The 24,856-nt window shown below is 42.8% G+C and overlaps 2 long non-coding RNA genes across 2 annotated transcripts; one reads left to right on the top strand and one right to left on the bottom strand.

Annotated features, from left to right (window-relative positions):
• The first annotated feature begins 702 nt into the window (after positions 1-702).
• LOC309379907 lies at positions 703-3,557 on the top strand. The gene is made up of 2 exons (XR_014172657.1): positions 703-3,094; positions 3,194-3,557. It is a non-coding gene; the product is annotated as an uncharacterized lncRNA (long non-coding RNA).
• LOC309379908 lies at positions 874-4,934 on the bottom strand. The gene is made up of 2 exons (XR_014172658.1): positions 4,558-4,934; positions 874-4,321 (listed from the first exon to the last, which is right to left on the bottom strand). It is a non-coding gene; the product is annotated as an uncharacterized lncRNA (long non-coding RNA).
• Between the last annotated feature and the right edge of the window lie 19,922 nt (positions 4,935-24,856).

Genomic DNA, 24,856 nt, shown 5'->3' with positions numbered 1-24,856 from the left:
CCAACTTGTATATATATAATTCAGCATGCATCTTCCCTGTGCAATAATAATCCTTGCCCAGAACTTGTACAAGTGTTTTTATTTCACAACATAAAATACTTCTAACTGTTCAGGTATGGGGATACAGGTATCTCCCTTCTAGCTTCTGCCACCATTGCTGGAAATCCAGCATGCAAGCTGCAGTTTTAAATGTAATTCCCTTACTAGCACTGTTACTGTTACTGAGATTCTATGCGTGAGATAGCGTACCACTGTCATGGGCATCTGTTAAGATGGTGCATGGAAACATCGCTGATGACAAGATTCACTTCTTAGCCAAGCCTGTGAAAATCTTGTTAGGCGTTCTTAGGGTTTAGTTTATTTTTGCATACTGTTTTTATACAGAGTGCTTATATAGTCAAAAGTTGCAAACATGAGCAAGGATTTCTTCTCCCCTGCTTTATCCTTGTTTCTTTGAAAGATATACGCTCCCCTCTCAATTTTACCTGTCTCATCAAAGGCTCCTCCCTCCATCAAAGTTACTTCTTTCTCCATTGTGTTCATTTAGGTTTCTTGGATAAACTTAATAGCCTTGTACTGTACTATGTTTCCTGTAATGTAGGAGCAGGATCTGGTCTAGGAAAAGCATAGCAATAAGGATGAAGTTACTCCCATTTTTAACAGCAATAATAATTATCAGGCATAGGCAAACTCGGCCCTCCAGGTGTTTTTGAGACTACAATTCCCATCATCCTTGACCACTGGTCCTGTTAGCTAGGGATGATGGGAGTTGTAGTCCCAAAACATCTGGAGGGCTGAGTTTGCCTATGCCTGATCTATATTCTCCTACAAAAAACCCTCTTGTTTTTCTTTAAAACTTACTTGTAAAGAATATAAAAATGAATGTTCACATAAATGTTTTGAAACCCCCACCCTATGATATAATATAGCACCAATATGGATAGTGACAAAAATAGAGTATATGCATAAGACAATCAGGAAATGAAATCTACAGCACAGGGAATAAAATAAGTTGTCATACAAGTAAATTATACCATTTATGGATCAATGGTAAATAAGGCATGGTCTGGTGGACACTTTGAAAATAAGGCCTCCAAGAACCAGTGTATGTTACAGAACAATGTGTATAATCCGAGTTCCCTCAACATTTTAAAAAATGTGTTTGAGAGATAGATAGCTTGCCTAAGAGCAATAATAAATCAATTGGACCCCTAGCTGGAACTGGGGTTTTCCCTTTAAGGTGAAACCTTTCTTTGTATTTTCTTTATCATAATTATATTTTGGGGTGATTATTAGGTTTTAAAAGCCAAATTAATACAGTTTTCATCTGCTTGTGCCATAATTTTGTGTAGCAATTACTCACTGAGTAATGGTTCATTCTGTCCACTCTTCTTCCAACCCTCCAGGTAGAATATGGTAGCTATTAAAGTACAGTCAATGATGATATTGTTACTGAGATTGAGACAGATCCAGAGCTGTACTGCAACAGACTGGGGTGTTTGTAAACCTTGGAAGGTATGGAAACCAAACAGCCAGGAGCTGGAACATATTCCTTATGAAGAAGAAAAGCGACTGTAGAGGTACATGAAAAAGATTTGCAAAATTATGTGTGGTGTGGAGAAACTGTGAGGGTTTTCTCCTATACTAGATTTTGAACCTGGCTGAAACTGATTGGCAGGAGAATCAGGATAGACAAAGGAAATTAAGTTTTTGACACTGCACCTCATTAATTTATGGAACTTGCTGCCACAGTATGATGTCATGGTCAGTGGTTTAGTTGCCTTTGAAAGGGGATTAGACAAATAAATGAAGCATAAGTCTATCAGTGTCTATAAAGATCCATGATGGCTATGGGCACTTTTTAAGAGGAAATAAAGTGTGCCAATGAATGCCAGGTGCTTCAAGCAAAACCAGGAGAGGACAGTTGCTTGCTTGTCACCTCAGCCTAGTCATTGTAGAAAATGAGATGCTGGAATAGATGACTTGGGCTAATTCAGCAGGGATCTTGCAGAGTACAACTATGTATAGTGTTACTTACTGGACCACACGAGAGAGAGAGAGTACCTTTACAGGAGCGACTTCAGCTACAGTGTCTTAGGTCTGCTTCATATGGATAATAAGCCGGGTGGAGAAATACATGCCACGCCAGCAATTTATTCAAACGGTTGGCCACTGCAGACAATGGGCTCACTGTATGAAGCTTTCAGTTTTCAAGAAGCCTCCTGTTACATACTGCTCTTTGCAGGGCCACTCTTGCCCTCCTTCTGTGGCACTGATAGGTTAGAATCTGAGAAACATTTCTCTGTGTGCATTTTTCATGATAAATTGAAGAGGAGGAGGTTAAGTGTACCTTCTCCATGCACCAAATCTCAGCCATTCACATGGCATGAGTTGAACCCAGGCGCCAAGTGACTTGCTGGGGTTGTATTTGGGGAAAGGGGCTACGTTTAATCCTCCTCCCTTTTAATTTCTCTTGAAGACGAATAACCTTTTGCACTCAGAGCAGTTGCCTGCGTCTGAGACACATCCCTTGCACTATTAAGCCTACTTGGAGGGAAAAGGCAGCAAGCAGCCTCCAAGTAATGGTGCCAACCCTTTGCACAAACAGATCAAGAGGAAATGGAGAGCAGGAGAAAAGGTCATTTTCTCTCTTTCAGAGGGAAAAATGGATAAGGGTGGTTTTAGTCATGCAATCTACGAAACAGGTAAAGTACCATGTTTATTGGATTATTTAAATAAAACAAATCATTGACCTCATAAAAAATGTATTCCTTTGTCTCCTCTGTGTCCCTTCCTGAACTCCAGAACTAACAAAATAAACCCAGACGGTTGCCCACAAAAGGCATCTTATTTTGTACACATGGAGCTAGATGTCTGCTGCGTGGCTCATGCAGCAAATGCACTGCAGGTGTATTTGCACCTATAAGACATTGCCTCTATAGAGTGGTCCGTCTTACCTTTGAGAAGCCTTGTGCTCAAATAATCCTGCTAGGTTAAGTAGAAATTGTATGCACCCTCAAAACCTATTCCATAGCCCCTCTTCTGTTTCCATGCTTTGTTTTCTGAGAGTCCCCTAAAGAATTTAGTGCAGCAGGTGCAATAGACATAACACAACTTTTACTCATAGCTGACAACTTTTCCCTTTTCTTGTGAGGAATCCTATTCAGAATAAGGGAATTTCCATTAAAAAAAGGGAAATGTTGACAGCTATGCTTTTACTTTAACTCAAACATTGGATAAATCAACCAGTATAGTTTTCACGAATTGCTCAGGAGATGGTGAAAGCTATTCATTGCGCAGATGATGACAATCAGGGCTATTCTGCAGGAATTGTGACAAATGGTGGCAGCTTTGAAAATAACACACCTAGTTCTCTCTAAGGAGTGCGTTTTTGTATGTGAGGTGAAGATAAAATGTCAAGCTTCTGATAATTTTTATGCTAAGAACATCTTGCTGTTGTGCAGCATTTGGTGAACGTTGGCCTTGTTCAGGATTTTACCTGGATATTATTGTGGGAAATAATTGTAAATGCCAAAATAAATCTGATGTGAATGTGATGTTGCCTACAAATGCGAGTTGATTTCTCCTCTTGGCTCTTTATACAGGCATAGGGAGCCACCATAAACTCAGTGTTTTGTGCTTTCCCAGAATCTACTACTTACATTCAAATACTCACCTATAAGGTTCCTATCACATTGGAAATCTCAGAGGCCTATAAATAATGCTAATTCTAAGCTTTTTTTGTTCCACTTTTAAATGCACAAGTGAAAAACACAAGTAATGGGTAGATAGCACTCCATTCACCCCTTGCTCTCCCTTGCATTTTTCTGTTAGTTGCCTCTGAGAACTAACTCAGAGGAGGTAACTCACAGTGGGGTCCATTGGCCGCCACCTCTATTAATTCATTCAGTTGGGGAAATTCCTGGATTGAGCTGGCTTGCAGCCACATTGGTGGCCAGTCCTTCTATAAGCCAGCCATTCATTACAGGATAATGCTGTTAAACAGACCTGCACAGTTTGAATACTGTGTACAGCTCTGGTCACCTTGCCTCAAAAAGGACATTGTGAGGTTTTGAAAAGGTTCGGAAAAGGGCAACCGAAAAGGTCAAGGAGATGGAGCCAGTCCCCTAAAAAGGAAGGTTGCAAACATTTGGGTTTTTTTAGTTTAAACAGAAAAGGTGATTAAGAAGTAACTTGAAAGAAGTATATAAAGCAATGCATAGATAGAGAAAAGGTTTTATCTCTAATGATGCTAGAGCTTGTGAACATCCAGTGAGGATGAATGTTGAAATATTCAGGACAGATGAAAGTACAGTGGTACCTCAGGTTACAGACGCTTCAGGTTACAGACGCTTCAGGTTACAGACTCTGCTAACCCAGAAATAGTACCTCGGGTTAATAACTTTGCTTCAGGATGAGAACAGAAATCACACGGCAGTGGCAGCGGGAGGCCCCATTAGCTAAAGTGGTGCTTCAGGTTAAGAACAGTTTCAGGTTAAGAACGGACCTCCGGAACGAATTAAGTTCTTAACCCGAGGTACCACTGTACTTATTCACACAGTGCCTAGTTAAACTATGGAACTCACCAACTTTAAATGATTCAACAAATTCATGGAAGTAAAGGCTATCAATGGCTGCTGTGCAGGGTGGTTATCTTCTGCCTTCGCGGCTGGAAGCACTATGCTTCTGAATACCAGTTGCTGGAAACCACAGGAGAGGAGAGAGCTGTGGTGCTCAGGTCCTGCTTGCCAGCTTCCCACATGTACCTGGTTGACCACTGTTGACCAACAGGATACTTGACTAGATGGGCCACTGGCCAGCAGGCTCTCCTTATGTTCTTACGATATCACAATTGAAACCACAGTCAACTTTTGGCTAACGTGGAACTTCCCCTTTTTTAGAAATGAATCCAGAAGCTTGAATAACAGATGTATGGAACATCCTCTGATTACAACCCAACTGAGTGTCACAAAAGTTAAGGTCAAATTCTCATTAACACCATCAGATTCAACATTTAGTACTTAAAAGCTTCAGTCCAAATGGAAAACAAATTGGGATATTCATACTTCCTTTCCATGAAGTGAAAGAAAGCTTTTGGCAACCAAAGTATCACTTATGACAGAAAAAAAGTATTTTATATATTTTATAATGGAACTAAAATATGCCTAGCATGGTGAGGGAGAAGAAAATGGAATTTTAGTATTTACTTTGCTTTGGGAATGAAAGAGTTTTTAAACAGATAGTAAAAGAGAACTACACAAATATTAGCACTGAAAATATTAGGATTGAATTGTCACCTTGGTTTCAGAAAATCTATTGAAGACTACTGTATTAGAGTGTTTTATTTGAATAAGAAAATTGGTCTGATGAGATGAAAGGCATTTCTTGTGCATTAATGGTGTGACTTTGCTTTTTAATCCCATGATGACATTAATATTGATGCTTTGGAACGTCTTTAAGAGCATAAATGAAATGGCTAAGACTTTAGTAAGGCAAACCTGACAATCTAACCCTCTTCTTTCTTATGCGGTATTTAAGGTTTTGTGGCTTGGGAAGACCTTTGAAAACACAGTTGCCACTGAAGGTTCAGAAACAAGACAGTTTATTGTTAGGAAAGGAAGTGCTCAGTTAAATAATTGTTCTTTTGTGCCACAGACATATATGCTCCTAACCTTCCAACATCCTCTTCCTGACTTTCACTTCAGACTTCCCAGATTCAAAACAGTGCCCCTGAAAATACTGTAGCAACTTCCACCACTATTTCAAACTGTATAAAATAGAGTAAGACAGGCTTCTTAAACTATGTTTCATGGAGCTGATAACTTCTAATTTTCATAACTGGATTTTGGTCCTGTGCAACGCTAACTTGTAAAGATTTGGAGTTAATTCTTTCATCTTGAGAGATGAAGGCTTGGCTCAAACTTTCAAAATCTGAGTTCAATACAAAGGAGTAGGGAGTGGGAAGTCTAATTTCCATTAGTTCTTTCCTTCAATGACAGCCTCTATACCAGGGGTCACCAATCTAAGGCCCATGGGCCAGAAGCAGCCCACGGAGGTTGTTTGACCGGTCCACGAGCCGCCCCCGTACCAAGGTGCCCGATTGTGTGCTGTGCTAAACCGGCGCAGCGCGGCGCAGGGACTCGCTTACATGGTACCGGAAATCACATCTGCCCAGATGCAGACACTCCAAAAATCACAGGTGGCACACAATCCAGCCCACAGAGGAATCTCTGTGGGACCGATCCAGCCCAGGCAAGATAAACTTGCTGCAAGACAAACCCAGGCAAGATAAACCCTGCTCTACACCATTCCTGAAGGTTCCCCATCCCTCAGAAACTGTTTTGTTTTTTGGTGGAGCGATGCTGCGGTGCTGTGCAAAGAAGGGGATTAATGAGCTTTATTCTGGGAGAGGAACCATACTTGTGATGGCTAGAATTCAATCCCGTTATGGATAATATTGTTGCAGGTACATACCGTATTTTTCGCTCCATAAGATGCACCAGACCATAAGGTGCACCTAGTTTTTGGAGGAGGAAAACAAGAAAAAAAATTTCTGAATCCCTGAAGCCAGAACAGCAAGAGGGATCTGGATTCTGGGATAGCCGCACCAAGCCTCTTCAGGGCAGCGGGATGAAGGCTCCCTCTGCCCGGAAGGGGCTAAGGTAGAAGCCAGGACAGCAAGCAGGATCGCTGCGCACCGATCCCTCTTGCTGTCCTGGCTTATGGGATAGCTGCGCGCAGCCTCTCCCGGGCAGCAGGGTGAAGGCTCCCCCTGCCCGAAGAGGCTGCGCGTGGCTAAGGCAGAAGCCAGGAGAGGGCTTCGCTGAAGGGGCACTGCACAGAGAGCGAGAGCTGCGCAGCGCCGCTTCAGTCAAGCAGGAGGAGAAACAGAAGGAGCCCCTTCTGTTCCTCCTCCCGCTTTGCAGGAGAGGCGCTGTGCAGAGAGGGAGAGCTGCGCAGCACCCCTTCAGCGAAGTGGGAGGAGGAACAGAAGGGGCTCCGTTCCTCCTCCCACTTCGCTGAAGGGGCGCTGCACAGCTCTCCCTCTCTCTTCGCAGACACACTCACATTTTCCCTTACTTTTTAGGAGGAAAAAAGTGCGTCTTATGGAGCAAAAAATACAGTAATTTCCAAGCACTTAGAGATTAGAGGTTCCTCTGGGGCTGGTTTCCTTGGAGTGATGGTCCCTAGAGACCCTGGTCCATTTATGATATATGGTTTTATTTACACATACAGTATATACAATATTTGATAACTAACATGTAGGGACAGAGTTTGACAGTGCCATTTAATATTTGACAGTTGACACAGTTAAGCAGCAGCATCACAGAAACAAGTGGATTCAGAATCCTGCTTGTCATCAGTCAGACATGTTTTGTGAATTAATTAAAACGTATAGATACTTAAAGTGTCCAAGAAGTCCTTCACTTTCTCTGAAGTCAAAAGCCAAACCATACATCTATATCAACCCTCCTTGTTTCCCTCCTTTCCTCTCTCTCTCTTTATAGAGCTTCATATTTAAGCATTTAAATTGCTGTTCATTCTATCATTTTAATAAACGCTATTTTTTTTTTGGAAAAAGCTCTGATTTGTCTCCATTGCTCCCCCATATACTTTTTGTGAGGGCAGTTCTCTACCCAGACAAAATGATTTGAATGTTACTCATGCTTAGCTCCTCTGTGTTTTGACCATCTATGCAGTAGCAGTCAAAGATATTCATCAGTATCTGACAGCATCTACCAGCAGAAATGCAGTAGCAATCAGTATTTGACAACTCAGTATGCTAGAATGTGGTACACTCCATATGTCATTCATTTATTACTGAGCTGGATTTTGGAGTATGACATGAAATTCCAGTTTCAACATTTCAATTCTGAGATGAAGATTTGACATTTTAAAAAAACCAAAACCCAAGCATGTTCCATGTATTTTGTAAAATTTTGTGACACTCAAACACTGGCTATGTGCGTCCCATTCTACATTCTTGATCTATCTGCTTGCCTTTAGTTTCATAATCTTCTCTGTTTCCCAGTCTAAGCTTCTTTCTCTTCTGAACAGATTTCCCAGCTGTAACCTTGGCTTGGCTAACCTCTGGCTTTGGTCCACTGCCCCTTTCATTAACGGCTTCTGTCCATTCACTCCCACCAAAATACTTACTATGTGACATACCTAGGGTCCTACTCACTGCAGCAGGTAAGAGAGGATAGGGGGAGAAATTTTGGCTGCTGGGTTTCCTGCTTTTTGAGAGGGTTTAAAAGTCCAGCAATGCTTTCTGATCAGCAGCCTGACCCTTTTACCCTTTTGTGGCCTTTGCATACTCTCTTTCTGAGCCAATAGTGCTCACTGACCACTACTCCCTCCGATTACTTTCTACCTTCTGTGATCATGGAGCTTCTCTGAATCAGAGTTCCTAGCCCAACATAACAGGAAACCCTTGGAACAGTTTTATTAGAGATGACACAAAACAAGGAAAGTTTTGCCAAGTTCCTGAGCTCAGCTTGAAGTGCTGGGATGTTCTATTGTTTGGCCTTGCGCTAATTAAATTTTTTAAAAATAAAAGATTAAAAGATTCTTAGTGTGAGTTGCTTGTCACTCAGTAACTGAAATTCTTAGTGCTACTGATGCACCTAGGGAACCTGGCATCGCATATATTAATAACTTTCTATGAATAATCTCTCACTTCCATGGTTTTTAATAGCAACATTTCACACATTCAGCTGTGTGAATCACTGGGTGTTGGGCAATCAGGTGATGAAATCTTGAGCGGTGTATACAAAAGTCCGCAAAGGAAGCTCTCACCACTAAATATTGTATAAAAAAACAAAAACAAAATGGAGATCTCTCAGCAGCTCATATGTTTGGCGTGTCCCTGCGTCTCCCACACAGGATGTATAGCTTTCCATGAATAAACACTTGATTCCTGCATTGCAGGAGTTTGGATTAGATTACCTTTGGGATCCCTTCCAATTCTACCATTCTCTGATTCTATGATTCTGTGACTTGATTCATTCTTTTTAATGCATGATTCCTCAAGTGATACACACTTTGTATATAATGGAACAGCTAATGGGATGTTTATTTTGGGAAACAGAAAGTTTGTCTTGCTTCAATAATGTATGTGAATGAATTGTCTTTGGACATCAGCCTTGGGAAAGCCAGCCTGTCACATCGCCGTGTCACTATGAGGTTCTTTCTGTGCTCTTTAATAACACCCACCCCCTATTTTCCTCTTGTGCTGAGTGCATCCAAAGTGGTGTTATTCATTCCATTTTGGACTCTACAACTGCAGTGCTTCATGTGGACATTGTTTTCCCTTTTGTGAATGGCCCTACTGCAAGATTTTCTCGTCCTGATTTGACATGACAACACTAATTCACTCTCAACAGCACCTTTTATGATTTATCCAAGATAATTCTCAAGCAGGACTTTAGGAGATCCCACAGCTGCTTGTCTTGTTTGAGAGGTAATTGACCCTTGTTTCCCAAAGATGAACTCGACCAGGCAAAAACCTGTTTCATGCTGTTTTATGTTACATTCACTGGCTTGCTCCTAGGTAGGCCTGCCCAGGATTGTAGGCTAAGGCTACAATCCTATGCAAAGGAGTACGGTAAATCCCATCAGCTACAGTGAGCAAATTTGCATAGGATTGCAGTAAGGTTCTTAAGATTCCACAAGCCATTCCCTCTATTTTTTTGCATTTGTTGTAACAGGCAGGGCTATGTTACATGTTATATGTGAAAACCCTCAATTAGGTAAATATTTGATTTCTTTTTTCATATATATGTTTAAAGGACTTACAACCAATTAATCATCCTTGGCTATGTTTGATATGGGAACCAAGGGAAAACCAATACCTTCTGAAAATAGGTAAATATATAATGAATATATCAGGCTGTGTACACATCGTTGTACCTTTTACTCTGGCTCACTGGAATTTGAATCATTGTGTGCACAACTTTACACACAATGCAGAGATATCCTGCTGTTTCATAAGAAATACTGCTGTTCTGTGTACCGGTATTTTGCCTCAAACCAGCTTCAGGAAAACCTAAACCACATTCACCCTGCAGTTAATCTGAGGTGTGTACATTCTGACACATTCATTGTGCATACGCAGATGACTGCATCATGAAGAGGAGTTCTGTAAATTGTGAGGGGTGGAGAAACAAGCAGGTAATCTGCAGACATATCTGGCCCCTCCCTGGTGTGTACAACAGTGTGTATAGAGGATTGCAGCCTTTGACCTCTCTCCCTGCCACCTTTGGGCCCTGTTTGTGTTAAAAGAAGGAAGTGTCGCACTCAGTGGTGCAGCAGAAGGAGAACAAGGGGGAGAATTTCCACTGGCCTTCATGCCCTCCCATGTCTCTTTAGCCCCTCAAGGCCTTTTCACTGCTGGTGTTGCATAAAATGCTTGCAAATATGGAGAGAGAGAGAAGGTTAGAGGATCACTGCTCTCAAAGCATTTGATAGGCTGAAATTAGAGAAGGCACAACAGATACATTTATTTGGAGAAAGTATAATAAACATCCATTAGGCTTCTGCTTTTAATGTGTATGAAAATCCGGCAAAAGCTTATTAAAATGTTGCCTGAGGCATTTTCAGGGCACCTTCAGTCTGGAAGGATTATTACGCACTGCTAAACTAGGGTAATAATTTCTCACGGATTGTCAGGCCATGTAGGAGAAACATAAGCTGTGCACAGAAGGGTTCTAAATGTCAAGGCTGGCCTGGAATTGCCCTTTCAAACCAAAGGCAGCTCACAAGTTACATGATGCATGAAACGCGTGGTTGCCTTTAATACGTGCCTGGTCTTTTTTTAGCAGAATATTTTGTGAGGGGTTTAATAAGGATTGGGGCTATGGCATATGGGCATGGGAAAGGCAGACACTCTAATCCTTTCTCCATGTTGTAGTCCTCATGAAAATCCTGCTCCCCTTCAAAACTGCTGGAGGGAAGCAAATAGCAGCTTTGAAATGGGGGGGGGGGTTCCATTATGGCTGCAGTAGGGTGGTGAGTTTGAAAGGGTTAATGGCACTCCTTGCATCCTCAGCTTTGTGTGTGCTATAAAACTTAGGACAGATGGGTGGATGAACTGCACACACTGATTAGTTTGCATATCTTTGCATTTTGTGTTGTTAGCTTTCCTTTTTAAAAGCCAATCTTTGTTAAGAGCTACAGAGGGAAAATTTCAAAATGATTTACAGTAAGCCTGCAAGTTATGTTGAGGGCTTAAAGGTAAAGGGACCCCTGACCGTTAAGTCCAGTCGCGGACGACTCTGGGGTTGTGGTGCTCATCTCGCTTTACTGGCTGAGGGAGCTGGCGTTTGTCTGCAGACAACATCCGGGTTATGTGGCCAGCATGACTAAGCTGCTTCTGGCAAAACCAGAGCAGCACATGGAAATGCCGTTTACCTTCCCACTGGAGCGGTACCTATTTATCTACTTGCACTTTGACGTGCTTTCGGACTGCTAGGTTGGCAGGAGCTGGGACTGAGCAATGGGAGCTCACCCCATTGTGGGGATTTGAACCGCTGACCTTCCAATCGTCAAACCCTAGTCCCAACTGTTGAGGGCTTACTGTATATTAACATACAAATGCATTGACAGTTCCTTCAAAATTATGTCAGGATTAGATAAAGCAAGGGCACTGCAGAAGAATATCACACTCAGGGAGAAAATATGTATTGTATCAGGATGAGACTTTCCAGCTCTAATCTGCTGTTTGTGTTTGTGTGTGTGTATCTAGTAATAATGGGCTGCATGTCCGTCCGTCCCCCCCATGCATTAAACTGTGTACAATTCATGCTTTCATGAGCAAATGGGCAGACTGGAAACACTTGAATGGTTGCATTGTCCATTGATCATTACACATTTTTTAAAAGCGAAAGAGAAGTGGCAAGCTTCAAGACAAATGCCAGCCTCCAGAAAACAATTTAATTCGATGATTCTGCTAATGGCTCTGGAGTTTGGCACACAAACGCTCCAAACAGAATCCCTCACTCCTTTCTCCAAACAGAATCCCTCACTCCTTTCTGCATTAGAAATTCAAAACTAGTTGAATTCAAAACTCTTGAGATATTTTTTTGTTATGCACATAATTAGTTCAGTGTGTCTAAACAGGTCCTGTGATTGTGTTCACAGATCCCATGTAACTTTTGTTTTCATTCTGAACTTTTCTTTTATGAACACTAAGGCTATGTTCACATACATTAGTGGCTTAAAACTCAGCGAAGTCGCTCACCACCGCTCGCAGTGTTTCAAGCTGCATTTGAATATTCCTGTCCACACCAGAGAGGGGGTAGTGATGTCTTAACCCCATTCGTATTACCATTTGGTTTCTCTTTGCCTGCAACTCCTTCCTAAAACTCCTATTTACAAAGCAATCCACTGTGCATGTGCATATGAGACAGCTGTCTCAAATGTACACACTTCAGCTTACCTGCGACGTGAATGTGGCTCACGTTTTCAAACTGGATGTAAGCTGGTTTAAGCAAAAGGTATCAAACAGAAGTATTTCTCTGAGAAACTACAGCACAAATATGGATCTCAGCTGATGTCATGTGTACACAGCTTCAAACCACAGCAGTGGAACCACACTATAATGTGTAGCTACATATTTGCTAACTTACTTTTAAAAGTTACAGATAGGTAGCCGTGTTGGTCTGCCATAGTCAAAACAAAAAAAATACCTTCCAGTAGCACCTTAAAGACCAACTAAGTTAGTTCTTGGTATGAGCTTTCGTGTGCATGCACACTTCTTCAGATACACTGAATACTTTTAAAAGGTATTGATCTTTCCTTAGTCTTGATCTTTTCCTCAAACATGCTATGTACAGTCTGGATTAACAGACTGTAAAGCCTCCATACATTTACCTAATTACTTAAGAGTACTCACTTATTTGTTCCAGGATAACCCTGTTAGTCTGTAGCAAGAAATCCAAAAGAAGGAGAGGCCCAAGGCACCTTAAAAGACCTGAGTGCAATCCTATGTGTTTTTTTGGTCCAAACTAAGTCCCATTGTAGTGGGACGTGGGTGGCGCTGTGAGTTAAACCACAGAGCCAAGGACTTGCTGATCAGAAGGTCAGTGGTTCGAATCCCCATGACAGGGTGAGCTCCCATTGCTCGGTCCCTGCTCCTGCCAACCTAGCAGTTCAAAAGCACGTCAAATTTCAAGTAGATAAATAGGTACCACTCCGACGGGTAGGTAAACGGCGTTTCTGTACGCTGCTCTGGTTCGCCAGAAGCGGCTTAGTCATGCTGGCCACATGACCCGGAAGCTGTACGCCAGCTCCCTCGGCCAGTAAAGCAAGATGAGTGCCACAACCCCAGAGTCAGTCACGACTGGACCTAATGGTCAGGGGTCCCTTTACCTTTACCTTTAAGTCCCATTGTAGCTGGTGGGATTAAGGCGATTTTTTTGAACTACTGTGGTACCTCAGGTTAAGAACTTAATTCATTCCGAAGGTCTGTTCTTAACCTGAAACTGTTCTTAACCTGAAGCACCACTTTAGCTAATGGGGCCTCCCGCTACCACCACACTGTCTGAGCAAGATTTCTGTTCTCATCCTGAAGCAAAGTTCTTAACCCGAGGTACTATTTCTGGGTTAGCAGAGTCTGTAACCTGAAGCGTCTGTAACCCGAGGTACCGCTGTAATCTCCAGGAAAGGACCTGCAGGCAACAGCTAATTGGAACGGGAGTGGGGCAAGAGATTAAAAGTGCTATTCCTTGCTATTCAGTGCCATTGTGGTTTCTTTGATCCTAAATAGTCACAATATAATAACTACATTTGTGGAAAGCTCTACCTAACCAACAATGTGTAGAAAAGTAACATGAATTTATGTGAGTTTTAATGTCTTAAACTAGATGGGAGCTGGTTCATGCTACTACCACTTTGGGTAAAGTATAAAATTCTGCTATACCAACCGGCAATTAATTAGCAAAGAAACTGAAGTAACGAACAGTATCTACTGCTTTTCATCATATTTTGCAGGTGATACTGCTTTGAAAAGAAGGCCAGAATTTCTTCAAATCAAATCAAGCATATATAGCAAAGTTTAGGAGGCTGTGCATTGGAATGCGGGTTCTTAGGTGATTTGGCTTTCAGGTTCCTAAACTTTAGGGGCTTAGAGCTACCCCCCCTAGTTCAGGGGCTTAGGGTTCACAGTTCCTACTTTTCTCCCTGACACCCTCAAACCCTGAACAAAATCCACATTGTCTTGCTCTTCCCCCTACTGCTCAATGACCCTCTATTCCTCAGAGATGCACAAAAATGGGAATGCAGCTGTGGTTAGAAAAATTACCCAAAATCCGCTTTAGCGTGAACATCTAAAATGTCACACAATAGTGAGCAAGCTCTTGAGAAGTTCTGGAGGACATGTTCTCTGACTCTTTTTCATTGCTCTGAGGAAAGCTCACTCTGTACTGTGGGTCCTAATGGGTACAAATGAAGGCATAAGGACTCCATCCACTGGCTGAGGCTGATGGGAGTTGTAGTCTCAAATATCTGGAAAGCAGCAGTTTGTGGGGAGCTGGTGTAGAGTAATGGTTTCCATTTAAGCAACAGAGACTGAGAAAAACTCTGCCGTGCTTCTGAAGGAACAGCTTCCTATTTGAATTTAATTGTGAGCATTAAAGAGAGGGGAATTATTCTCCTGGCAGAATCTGCAGCTTTTCTTCCTAATGTGGATACATCTGTTGACACAGGCCTGCAGGTTTACATAAGGAAGGCAGGCTGCTTCACCTAATTGTCTAACTTCAGAGCAGGCCTGTGTTTTGTTTTTCAAGGTTTGAAGAGTGTGGCTTTTCATATTATGTTTTAAAGAGGTTTGCTCCCTTTGTGTTCTTCTTTGGAACAGGTGGGAGAAGTTGCCTTGCTGGGTAAAAGATAATAAATAATCTGTTTGTTCATTTCTTTCTGGAATTTCTTTAAAAGACTGTGGGAATTGCTCACTCGTGCTCAAAAGAGCCGCCAGTGTGCAGCCCTCAAAGAAGAAGAAGAAGAGTTTGGATTTGATATCCCGCTTTATCACTACTCGAAGGAGTCTCAAAGCGGCTAACATTCTCCTTTCCCTTCCTCCCCCACAACAAACACTCTGTGAGGTGAGTGGGGCTGAGAGACTTCAGAGAAGTGTGACTAGCCCAAGGTCACCCAGCAGCTGCATGTGGAGGAGCAGGGAATCGAACCCAGTTCACCCGATTACGAGTCTACCACTCTTAACCACTACACCACACTGGAAGGGAGTGGAAGTGTAGGTGCTCCTCTCAATGAACTGAACTTTTGAAAGGGGGGGTACGGAATCTCACCCAGCCAGAGAGCCTACATTCCCTTGTGGACCAGCCTTCCAAGAGCCATATCAAGCCAGAGGCAAAAGTGGGAGTAGCAAAGGATATGACTTTTACTGTCCAACAGGCTACATTCCAGCCAGGCAAAAGCTTGAGATTTCTACGTTCTGCATTAGCAAGACTCATTATTACAGTTAATAACACATCTAGCCAGGCAAAAGCACCTGAGGAAGGTGCAGAGCATAGGTGGGGAAGGGTGTGGTCTGGGCAGAGAGGTCTGGATAGGGCCACATTTGGCTCCAGTCCAGATGCCCTCACATCCCTGCAAAAATAAATAAGTAAAACTCTATAATTACTGTTCGCTCATCAAGGCAGTGGGTGGGGTTTGCAATCCTGGGCTTCCTGTGCCAGGGTGACACCCCCTTTTTGGTTGCTGGCTGTTGTCCCGCCCCCTCCCTTGGTACCCAATTGGCTGCCGGCTGTGGGGTGGAGCAAGGACCAGGTATTGCAGGGCTCCAGCCGACCCATCTCTCCCATTTTATCCCATATATCTGTTGTCGTGTCTCATTATTTATGTGTTGGCTGCCAGGCCAGGGGGGGGGGGGGGTTAGTGCACGGGCTCGCAGTCTCTTCCCTTTCTTGAGAGAAAAGGGGTTGCCTTTGTCTAGTTACATTGTATGAACTTGTATGAACATGCTGCACTTCAGTGGTGTATGTGTGGATTTCTAGGAAGCATTTTAAATCATAAGGGAAAAAATATATTCTAAGGTTATGTGAGTGGGTGGAGAGACTTGTGTCCTGTGGCACAATAGTGGCACGGGAACCATGAAGTACAGTGGTACCTTGGGTTACAGACGCTTCAGGTTATAGACGCTTCAGGTTACAGACTCTGCTGACCCAGAAACTTTGCTTCAGGATGAGAACAGAAATCGTGCTGCGGCAGCAGCGGGAGGCCCCAATAGCTGAAGTGGTACCTCAGGTTAAGAACAGTTTCAGGTTAAGAATGGACCTCCGGAATGAATTAAGTACTTAACCCGAGGTACCACTGTACCGGTAGCTGCTTGTTGGTCTCCATTTCCATTAAGCCCAGCCAGTGTGGCCAATGGTCATGGAAGATGAGAGCTATCGACCGGCAATGGACACGTCCAGACTGTCACTATTTCGCTTGGGATTCAGTCGCATCCTGGCAAATTCAGGCTGCATATTAAAGGCATGATACACACTATATATTTAAAGCACATTTACCCCCTCAAAGAGTTCTGGGCACTGAAGTTTACCCCCTACAGATCCCAGCGACCCTTAATTTACAGGGCCCAGAATTCTTTGAGGAGGGGGAGTGCTTTTAATGTGCTCTAAAGATATAGTGTGTGTGCAGCCTAAAGCTGAGGGGGAGGTCGTGTGCCAGAAGCCAGCTTTCCCTAAGGATTGAACATTTTGCGCCAAGTAATTGGAAATTGCACTGAAATAGCATAATTCTTGAACAATGCTGTATAACCTCGCCTCAAACAAATCAGGATGAATGCTCACTAAACAGGTGGAAGAGGAAGGGGTGTGTGGTGGCTGCAGGCTGCCATGGGCGTCACCACTGGGGTGTGTGTGACAAAATGCTGGGTGGCACTCACCGCAGGGCCTGCAGCGCGCCCGAGCCACACGTCTCTCCTGAGAGCCACATGTCTCTCCTGGCATGGGCACCCGCAGGCTCCGCGCTACCCCAAACGATCCACCCACCGCCTCCCCCCACTGGCAGAGGAAGAGGAGTGCGGGGGGAGCACACCGCTCCCGGCAGCACAATCCCCAGAGTGCAATCGCGGCAGACCCCCGCCTGTGCTGGGCACCCCACCCCCGCAGGCAGTGTGCCACGCCCCTGTGGACGGCGCGCCACGCCCCCAGGATGCGTGCCACACCCCCGGGACATGCACCAGCCCTGCTCCCGTCTGCTCTCCGCCCCCCTGGTGCCGGAGCATGAAGCTCCGCCACTGCCTCCCCCCCCCAGCTGTAGGGCGGCTGAGGTAGAGGAGGCAGGCAGACTCCTTGGAGGCCCTGCGGAGCATGGCCACGACCCCAGGTTCCTGATCGGCTTGCTTCGCCACTGTGTATAGACTTGACCAAAACCTGGGGCACCAGAGTCTCCCTATTCCTGGGCCTTCAAATGTAAGCAGAAGCATTCAACTAAACAGCCGCAAAAGCTTTCAGGCAGGGCTCCATCATGGAAGAAATAAGAACCTGAGATGAGTGAGTTCTTGTCCAAGAGCTCTTGAGAAACTGCTGCGACACGAACCCTCAGAGCAGTGGGGGAGATTGTTAGAGGGTCACTGGGTCATGCAGTATTCTGGCTGGGAGGTCATATCAGTGCAGCAAAACAGATGTCTATCCTGTTTTTTTAAAAAATAATTATCCTCCTTGTATACAAACATAAATTATTTGCAGTTTTGCCAAAGGCGAGCAGATAACAAATAAAGCAATACTACAGCACAAGCCCTAGAATGAAGGGGGAATTATAGTTTTAGAATTTGAGACAATATTTCTACAGATTTCATTTGCAGTATGTTTCATAATGGAATTTGTTTCCAGTGCCCTTAGTAGCAATATACAAACAGTGCAACGAACATTTCCAGGGAGATCTTGGCACCCTTTGGTGTCCTTTCTTGAGGACACGCAGAATGCTTAGCAGTTGTTGTGGAAAATGAGCGTTACTGAGTTTCAGCCTAATATCTGATAACAAGAACAGCAATAGATTATTTATTGTCTGATACATTCAAGTGTTGGTTTGTGCGGCTGTCTTGCTCGCAGTTTGGCATTGTTGATGTGGGGTTTTTCAGATATCTATATATTAGTAAAGATAATGGGAGCATCGCCCCATTGAATGCAAGTTTAATTCAAAGCTGGATTTTTTTTGTTTTTTAAAAAAATCATAGCTGGAGAAAATAAAAAAACCTTTGGAAAGAGTTGAGAAGAGGATTGACCACATTATTTCACAAAGGAAAGGAAATATGCAGGAAACAGGGGAGGAAACTGTAGAACATCTAGCACTGAGTAAAAGCTGCGCTTGCAGAAAAGGGTTATCTATGGATACACATTTAATAATGATTAGGAAATTATTATAATGCATTCCTACACATGTTTATTTGAAATTAGGCAGGGCTTAATCTGTGTCACTCCCAGAAATCTATCTCGAGATCTAAACTCAGCTGTTAATGAAATCGCTGGCCATGCATGTTTGCAATCAAGCAAAGTGGCTATTCCTAATAGGAGCATTGTATCGATGTGTCTCTGCGTGTAAATAATTAGAGCTAATTGCTTCAGCAGCCTGCTCCACCTCTCCTTTCCACACTTGCCTCTTCCCTTGATGGGAAGGTGAGGAGATTGCCATCAGTTTCCATGGATTAAAGGAGAAAACGCCCTGTGCATTCAGGATCTTTAGTAAGAAGTTCAGCCCAGCAATCACTTCTCTGCCGTCATTCACCTGGACTTAGGAATGGCAGCCCCTGAGATGCAAAACCGAAGACAACCACTAGCCCCTAATACAAATTTAGGGAGAGGGATGTGTGGGCGTAGTAGCAGATAACCCTTAACTAGCTCTCTCTTGATCCAGTTTTTCACACAACCCAGTATTTGCCTACTGAACCCTTAAAGCAGGGCTTGCCATTGGGGTGTCAGTGTGCCTGCTGGCAAAAATGTCTCAGTAAATATAGAAACCCCACAATGCAGGACTATTTGTTCTTCTTGCTCAGTTCACTCCCACTTCCCATCTTGCAGTTCTTTTATATTAAATTAAGCAAATACACACAATATTTTTGTCACCTTTTTTTGAACAGCTAAGTTGACACACCTGTTTATTTTACACTAGGGTTGGGTCTAAGTTTTACTGACACTGGAATAAATGGGCCTAGTTTGGTCTTGTCATTATTTTTTCAATTGGGTAAATCTGAGTATGACTGATGTTGGAAACCACGTAGTAAGGAACCTGACATGTTGCTTGGTTCACATACTGTATTTAAAACACTAATTTATTTGTTATTGTAATTGCTCCCAATTGTTTGGACCAATCACTAAGTGGAAGCTCAAAAGATGTATCTTCCAGTGTCAGTGGTGTAGAGTGGGTTGCTAGCGCCCAGGGCCATGCAGAGGGGGCAGGAGGGAGGGAAATGAGGTCCGCATCACCCAGAAGATCACAGCTGCAGAGATAAGAAGAGTCATTCTGGAGAAGTCACTTCCTGTTTCACATGGAGAAGCTGTTTTCAATGGAGCCCAGTGACAGAAGCACACAGCTGTATTGAAGCAGTGCCACGTGTCAAATTTTTGCGCCCCTAACAAATTTTTGCACCCAGGACAACTGCCCCTGTGGCCGCGTTCTCATGCTACACCACTGTCCAGTATTGCTCTAGGGCTCTCATCATTTTTAAGCTAATGTTTATAATTAGCTGTGTTTTCCTAATGCTTGGTTTACACACTGAATTTTATTTATCTGTTCTTAAAAATGCTTTATATTGCTGTATTATGTTATATTATAGTTATATATTCAAAATATTTTTATTGAAACTTTTAGTAAAACTTTTAGTAAAAGGTTTGGTCACATCGTTCAATAAAATTTTATTGAAAGGCATCTGTTACGTTGGAAACCACCCCAGAGATCACTGTGTGTGTGAGATCTAAAAATCTGGTACATTAAAAATAAATACATAAATAATATAGCCGCTTCCTTAAGATCAGCTTTTTAAATGGGACAATGATGTGGTAAAGGCTAGAGAGAATTAAGTTAAACATGAGCTCCTATGCAAATCAGGTTCGAAAACAGGCTGTATGGGAAATTCATCCAGAAGACAAAATGTATATGAGGAGTTAGTGATTCTAACATGGTGGTACCCTTCCTGCCTCTGTTCCTTACCCCTCCCTCGCAGCAGTTAAGTTTTTGAAGGTGTGAGAATAGTCTTTGATGTCCTAATCAGTTGGGAGGAGGTGAAGCCCCCCCCCCCCAGCTGCCTTAATCAGTCTGGGAGGATAGTGCTGGAAAACTTATTTGATGTTGGAAATGGTTAAAGTGAGGCACTGGGAGGAGGTGGCTACCTAGAAAATCTGGATGGTTTGGGCAGAGTTTTTCAGAAGCTCATGCACGGACTGATGCAAACTGAGGCCACCTGGGGGAGTCACTTCACTACTTCTTGAGGGCTTCCAAGTGGCAGGTAGAAGTGCATGCTTAGTATGTTTATATTGTTGTGCCTTGGTTCTCGAACGTTTTGGTTCCTGAAGACTGCAAACCCGGAAGTGAGTGTTCTAGTTTGCAAACGTTTTTTGGAAGCCGAACGTCCGACGCGGCTTCCAATTGAGTGCAGGAAGCTCCTGCAGCCAATCGGAAGCTGCGCCTTGATTTTCAAATGTTTTCAGAAGTCGAATGGACTTCTTCTTCTCACTCACTTGTGTTTTGTATTGCTTCTGAATCTCTTTTAAAAGAACCGCCTTGCATTTTGCAAGACACAGGCATGTTCTTAGAAAAGTTATTCCACAAAATGAGTAGGAGTTGTTCAAGAACATGGTATTAAACGAGCTGGATGGTGACCTAAATATCTAATGTACGGTAGCAGAGGAATTTGTACACCCTGACAGTGTCTCAAGAAGCATCACAGAAAGACTGCTTTTATATTTACCTCCATCCCTTTAATTACCAAGATGCCGGCTATGATTAGGTACAAGGTACATTACAGCCTTGAGAAAGGCTGGGCTGAATGCGAAAGGCTGGGCTGGATGAATCCCTAGCTGGAGTTAAGATTGCTGGAAGAAATATCAACAACCCCAGATATGCAGATGACACAACCATGATGGCAGAAAGTGAGGATGAATTAAAGAACCTTTTATTGAGGGTGAAAGAGGAGAGTGCAAAATATGGTCTGAAGCTCAACATCAAAAAAACTAAGAACATGGCCACTGGTCCCATCAACTCCTGGCAAATAGAAGGGGAAGAAATGGAGGCAGTGAGAGATTTTACTTTCTTGGGTTCCATGATCACTGCAGATGGTGACAGCAGCCACGAAATTAAAAGATGCCTGCTTCTTGGGAGAAAAGCAATGACAAACCTAGATAGCGTCTTAAAAAGTAGAGACATCACCTTGCCAACAAAGGTCTGTATAGTAAAAGCTATGGTTTTCCCAGTAGTGATGTATGGAAGTGAAAGCTGGACCATAAAGAAGGCTGATCGCCGAAGAATTGATGCTTTTGAATTATGGTGCTGGAGGAGACTCTTGAGAGTTCCATGGACTGCAAGAAGATCAAACCTATCCATTCTTAAGGAAATCAGTCCTGAGTGCTCACTGGAAGGACAGATCCCGAAGCTGAGACTCTAATACTTTGGCCACCTCATGAGAAGAGAAGACTCCCTGGAAAAGACCCTGATGTTGGGAAAGATGGAAGGCATAAGGAGAAGGGGGCGACAGAGGACAAGATGGTTGGACAGTGTTCTCAAAGCTACCAGCATGAGTTTGACCAAACTGCGGGAGGCAGTGGAAGACAGGAGTGCCTGGCATGCTCTGGTCCATGGGGTCACGAAGAGTCAGACACGACTAAACGACTAAACAACAACAACACATTCCCAAGAAGTGTTATACAATACTGATAATCTTTCTAACTTACTTTCGGCATTTATTTAATCTGCAGATTTACTTACGGCATAAATTGGGTCCATGCTGCACATCTGAAACCCAGGAAGTTTAAAATATACATATTACTAATTGAATATTTCCAAACAGAGAAACACAATGCATCACAAGCAGGTGATTAAAGTATTCTTTTTTTATTTCAGCATGTGAAACTCTATCTATCTATCTATCTATTTATCATTTTGGTATTAAGGGAAATCATTATGGAGTTGTTAATAGAATCACAATATAATGTTACGATCTACTGCCATGCGTCCAATAACCCATCTACAGATCCTAATCCTGTTTTCTCATATATGAAAAGAAAATGTAATTCACAGGTATGCAATTCTAACACAAGGCATCACAATGGCTGTTGACAACTTTAAATAATACTGGAAAAAAATTCACAAGCAGCATTCCAAAGAGAATATGATGCCACATATAACCAAATACAGAGGGTTGAGTAGAAGGCCGGCTCTGTTGTTAGGCAGGGAACCCTGTCCCATTCCAGACAACACTCCCTCTGTAGCCTGGAGGTCCTCCTGGATCCTTTGCTGCTGCCTGAGGCTCAGGTGACCTGGGTGGCGCAGAATGCCTTCCCATCAGTTTTGGCTGGTGGTCCAGGTGTGCCCCTAACTTCTGCTGCCTATGCTCCAGCAACCTCTGGGTGTCTTGAAGTTGTTTGCTCTGGCAAATTTTATCCATTCACAAGAAGTGAGCCAAAATGAGAGAAAAGTGCCCAGAGAAACAAAGCTCAGGGGAGTTAAACTTCAAGAGGAGGGGAACAGGTCCATCATTCATGTACTGCTTTTACTATTAAAGTAGGACAAGTAATACTGCTGCTTTCTGGTATCATGAGCAAGATAGATATATTATTATTATTATTATTATTATTATTATTATTATTATTATTATTATTTATATACTGCCCTATATACTGGAGGTCTCAGGACGGTTCCCATAAAAAGATACCAAGATTTGTGCAAAATGTTCCACCTGCTCTACAAAGGGCAAGATGACACCACCCTCTTCTAACCTTAAGCTGTCTGGACTTGTTGAATTTGCATAAGGTTGTTTCCAGACACCCTATTTATTGAGCACTAGCAGGCCTCACACCCACATTGCTTAGGAATTGTAAGAAGCCAAAGTATTTGTGGTTTTGAAACCAGTTGGTAATCCAGTGGTTTTGAAAGGTTCAGTCTGCCTGCCATCTTGATTCAAAATGATGTCCAACTACATCCACACATAGATGAAAACCTGTTCTTTGGTCTCAGGAAACAACATGCAAAATTTGGTTATGATATCTTAAGATGTGTCCAAATGCATAGCAAAGAACTTTCCAAAATATATAGGATCAAGTGTTACCGCAAAATTTCCAGTTTTCCCTTCCGTTTCCTTGTGGCAAAAAATATATTATCTTTGGGGAAAGTGGGTTTGTGGCGCAATAGCGCCCAATTGACTATAACTGAGCAAACCGGATTTGCTGGTGACTGAATCCGATCCAAAAATAGTGACAGTCTGGGAAGGACCCTAAGAATGGGGCTGTGCATTTTAAATATATATATAAGCAAGGCTTTTTTTTCCAGCTGGAACTCAGTTCTGGCATCTTTCAGGTGGGCACCATTGCCATTATAAGAGAACAAGGGAAGCATCTGGGGTGCTTTTTCTAGAAAAATAGCACTGTATATAAGAATTAGGAAGCAGAATGCTTTAACTCAGGCTTCTTCAATCTTGGCCCTCCAGATGTTTTTGACCTACAACTCTCATGATCCCTAGCTAGTAGGACCAGTGGTCAGGGAGTCAGGGATGATGGGAATTGTAGTCTCAAAACATCTGGAGGGCCGAGGTTGAGGAAGCCTGCTTTAACTGGTAATCGTAGAAAAGAAGACATGTGCACCATCTGCAGACCAACTTCATTATTGCAAGTGATTCACAAAAACTAAATGCTAAATCCTATGGAGCGCCTTACGTGACAAAGCACTGCTCGTTCCTTATGTCAATTATTTTCCTTATCAATATAAGTCAATATATTTTTGTTAGTTAAACAATAATTCAGTTTTTGAATGGTGGTGCATAGTATGATGGCCTAAGATCGTGTAGCTTAGCTGAGCTATGACAGTTCACTGGAAGTTGCTGTTGCTGTTCTGGTGTCTACTTCAAGCTTTCTTTAAAGTTCTAATTTCCAAAAGCATAGTGAACCAAAAACTGCCTTTTTAGATGAAAGATGGGTTATAATAAATAAATAGGAGGAGGAATAAGGCTGCAGCTAACTTGAAAGAATGAATTCTGGCCCATTTCTGTCTCTTTAATATCTGGACACCAGACCAGTATTAGTAGGTGATCATGCTCACATACACTCCATGCCAATTTAGGCCAATATCATGCAACCAACAAAGTGGGAACTAGTCCCTAAAGCTTATATCACAATATATCTGTATATAAAAGCTAGTAGTGTGGCATTTGATCCAACAGAAGCAGCAACCACACCACATTGGCGTGGTTCACTTGGATCACTTCTTGGATAGGCTTTCAAATAATCCTCTGATGGGTGCATCCCCCACTCATAAGGGTCTGTGAACTAAAATTAACCCTAATGGGCAGGAAGTTCAATGCACATTAATACTGCCGGGGAAGAAGAGTTGTTAAGCTGATAGCTCCACCTTGTGGCCAGAAGTTTTAAGCACGGAATTGAATTAATTGTTTCCTGTTGACCTTAACGTGCGCTGGAAATTGATATGGCCAAGCAGAGCAATCAGAATATCATTTATTTTATCATGTGACCCACCTCAACATTCATTGGGTGAGATCCAATTAAGTCATATTCAAAGCAGACCCATCAAAGCCAACGAAGTTAACACCATTGATTTTAAAGCACTTACGCTATTGCTTAATTAGTCAGCCACTGCTGAGTTTGTTGAAAACATGCTCAGATCTCACTTTGGG

Source organism: Podarcis melisellensis (assembly GCF_964234715.1).
Source record: "Podarcis melisellensis genome assembly, chromosome: 11".
Taxonomy (NCBI): domain Eukaryota; kingdom Metazoa; phylum Chordata; class Lepidosauria; order Squamata; family Lacertidae; genus Podarcis; species Podarcis melisellensis.
Note: the sequence above shows the minus strand (reverse complement) of the source record. Positions and strands in the feature narration are given on the sequence as shown.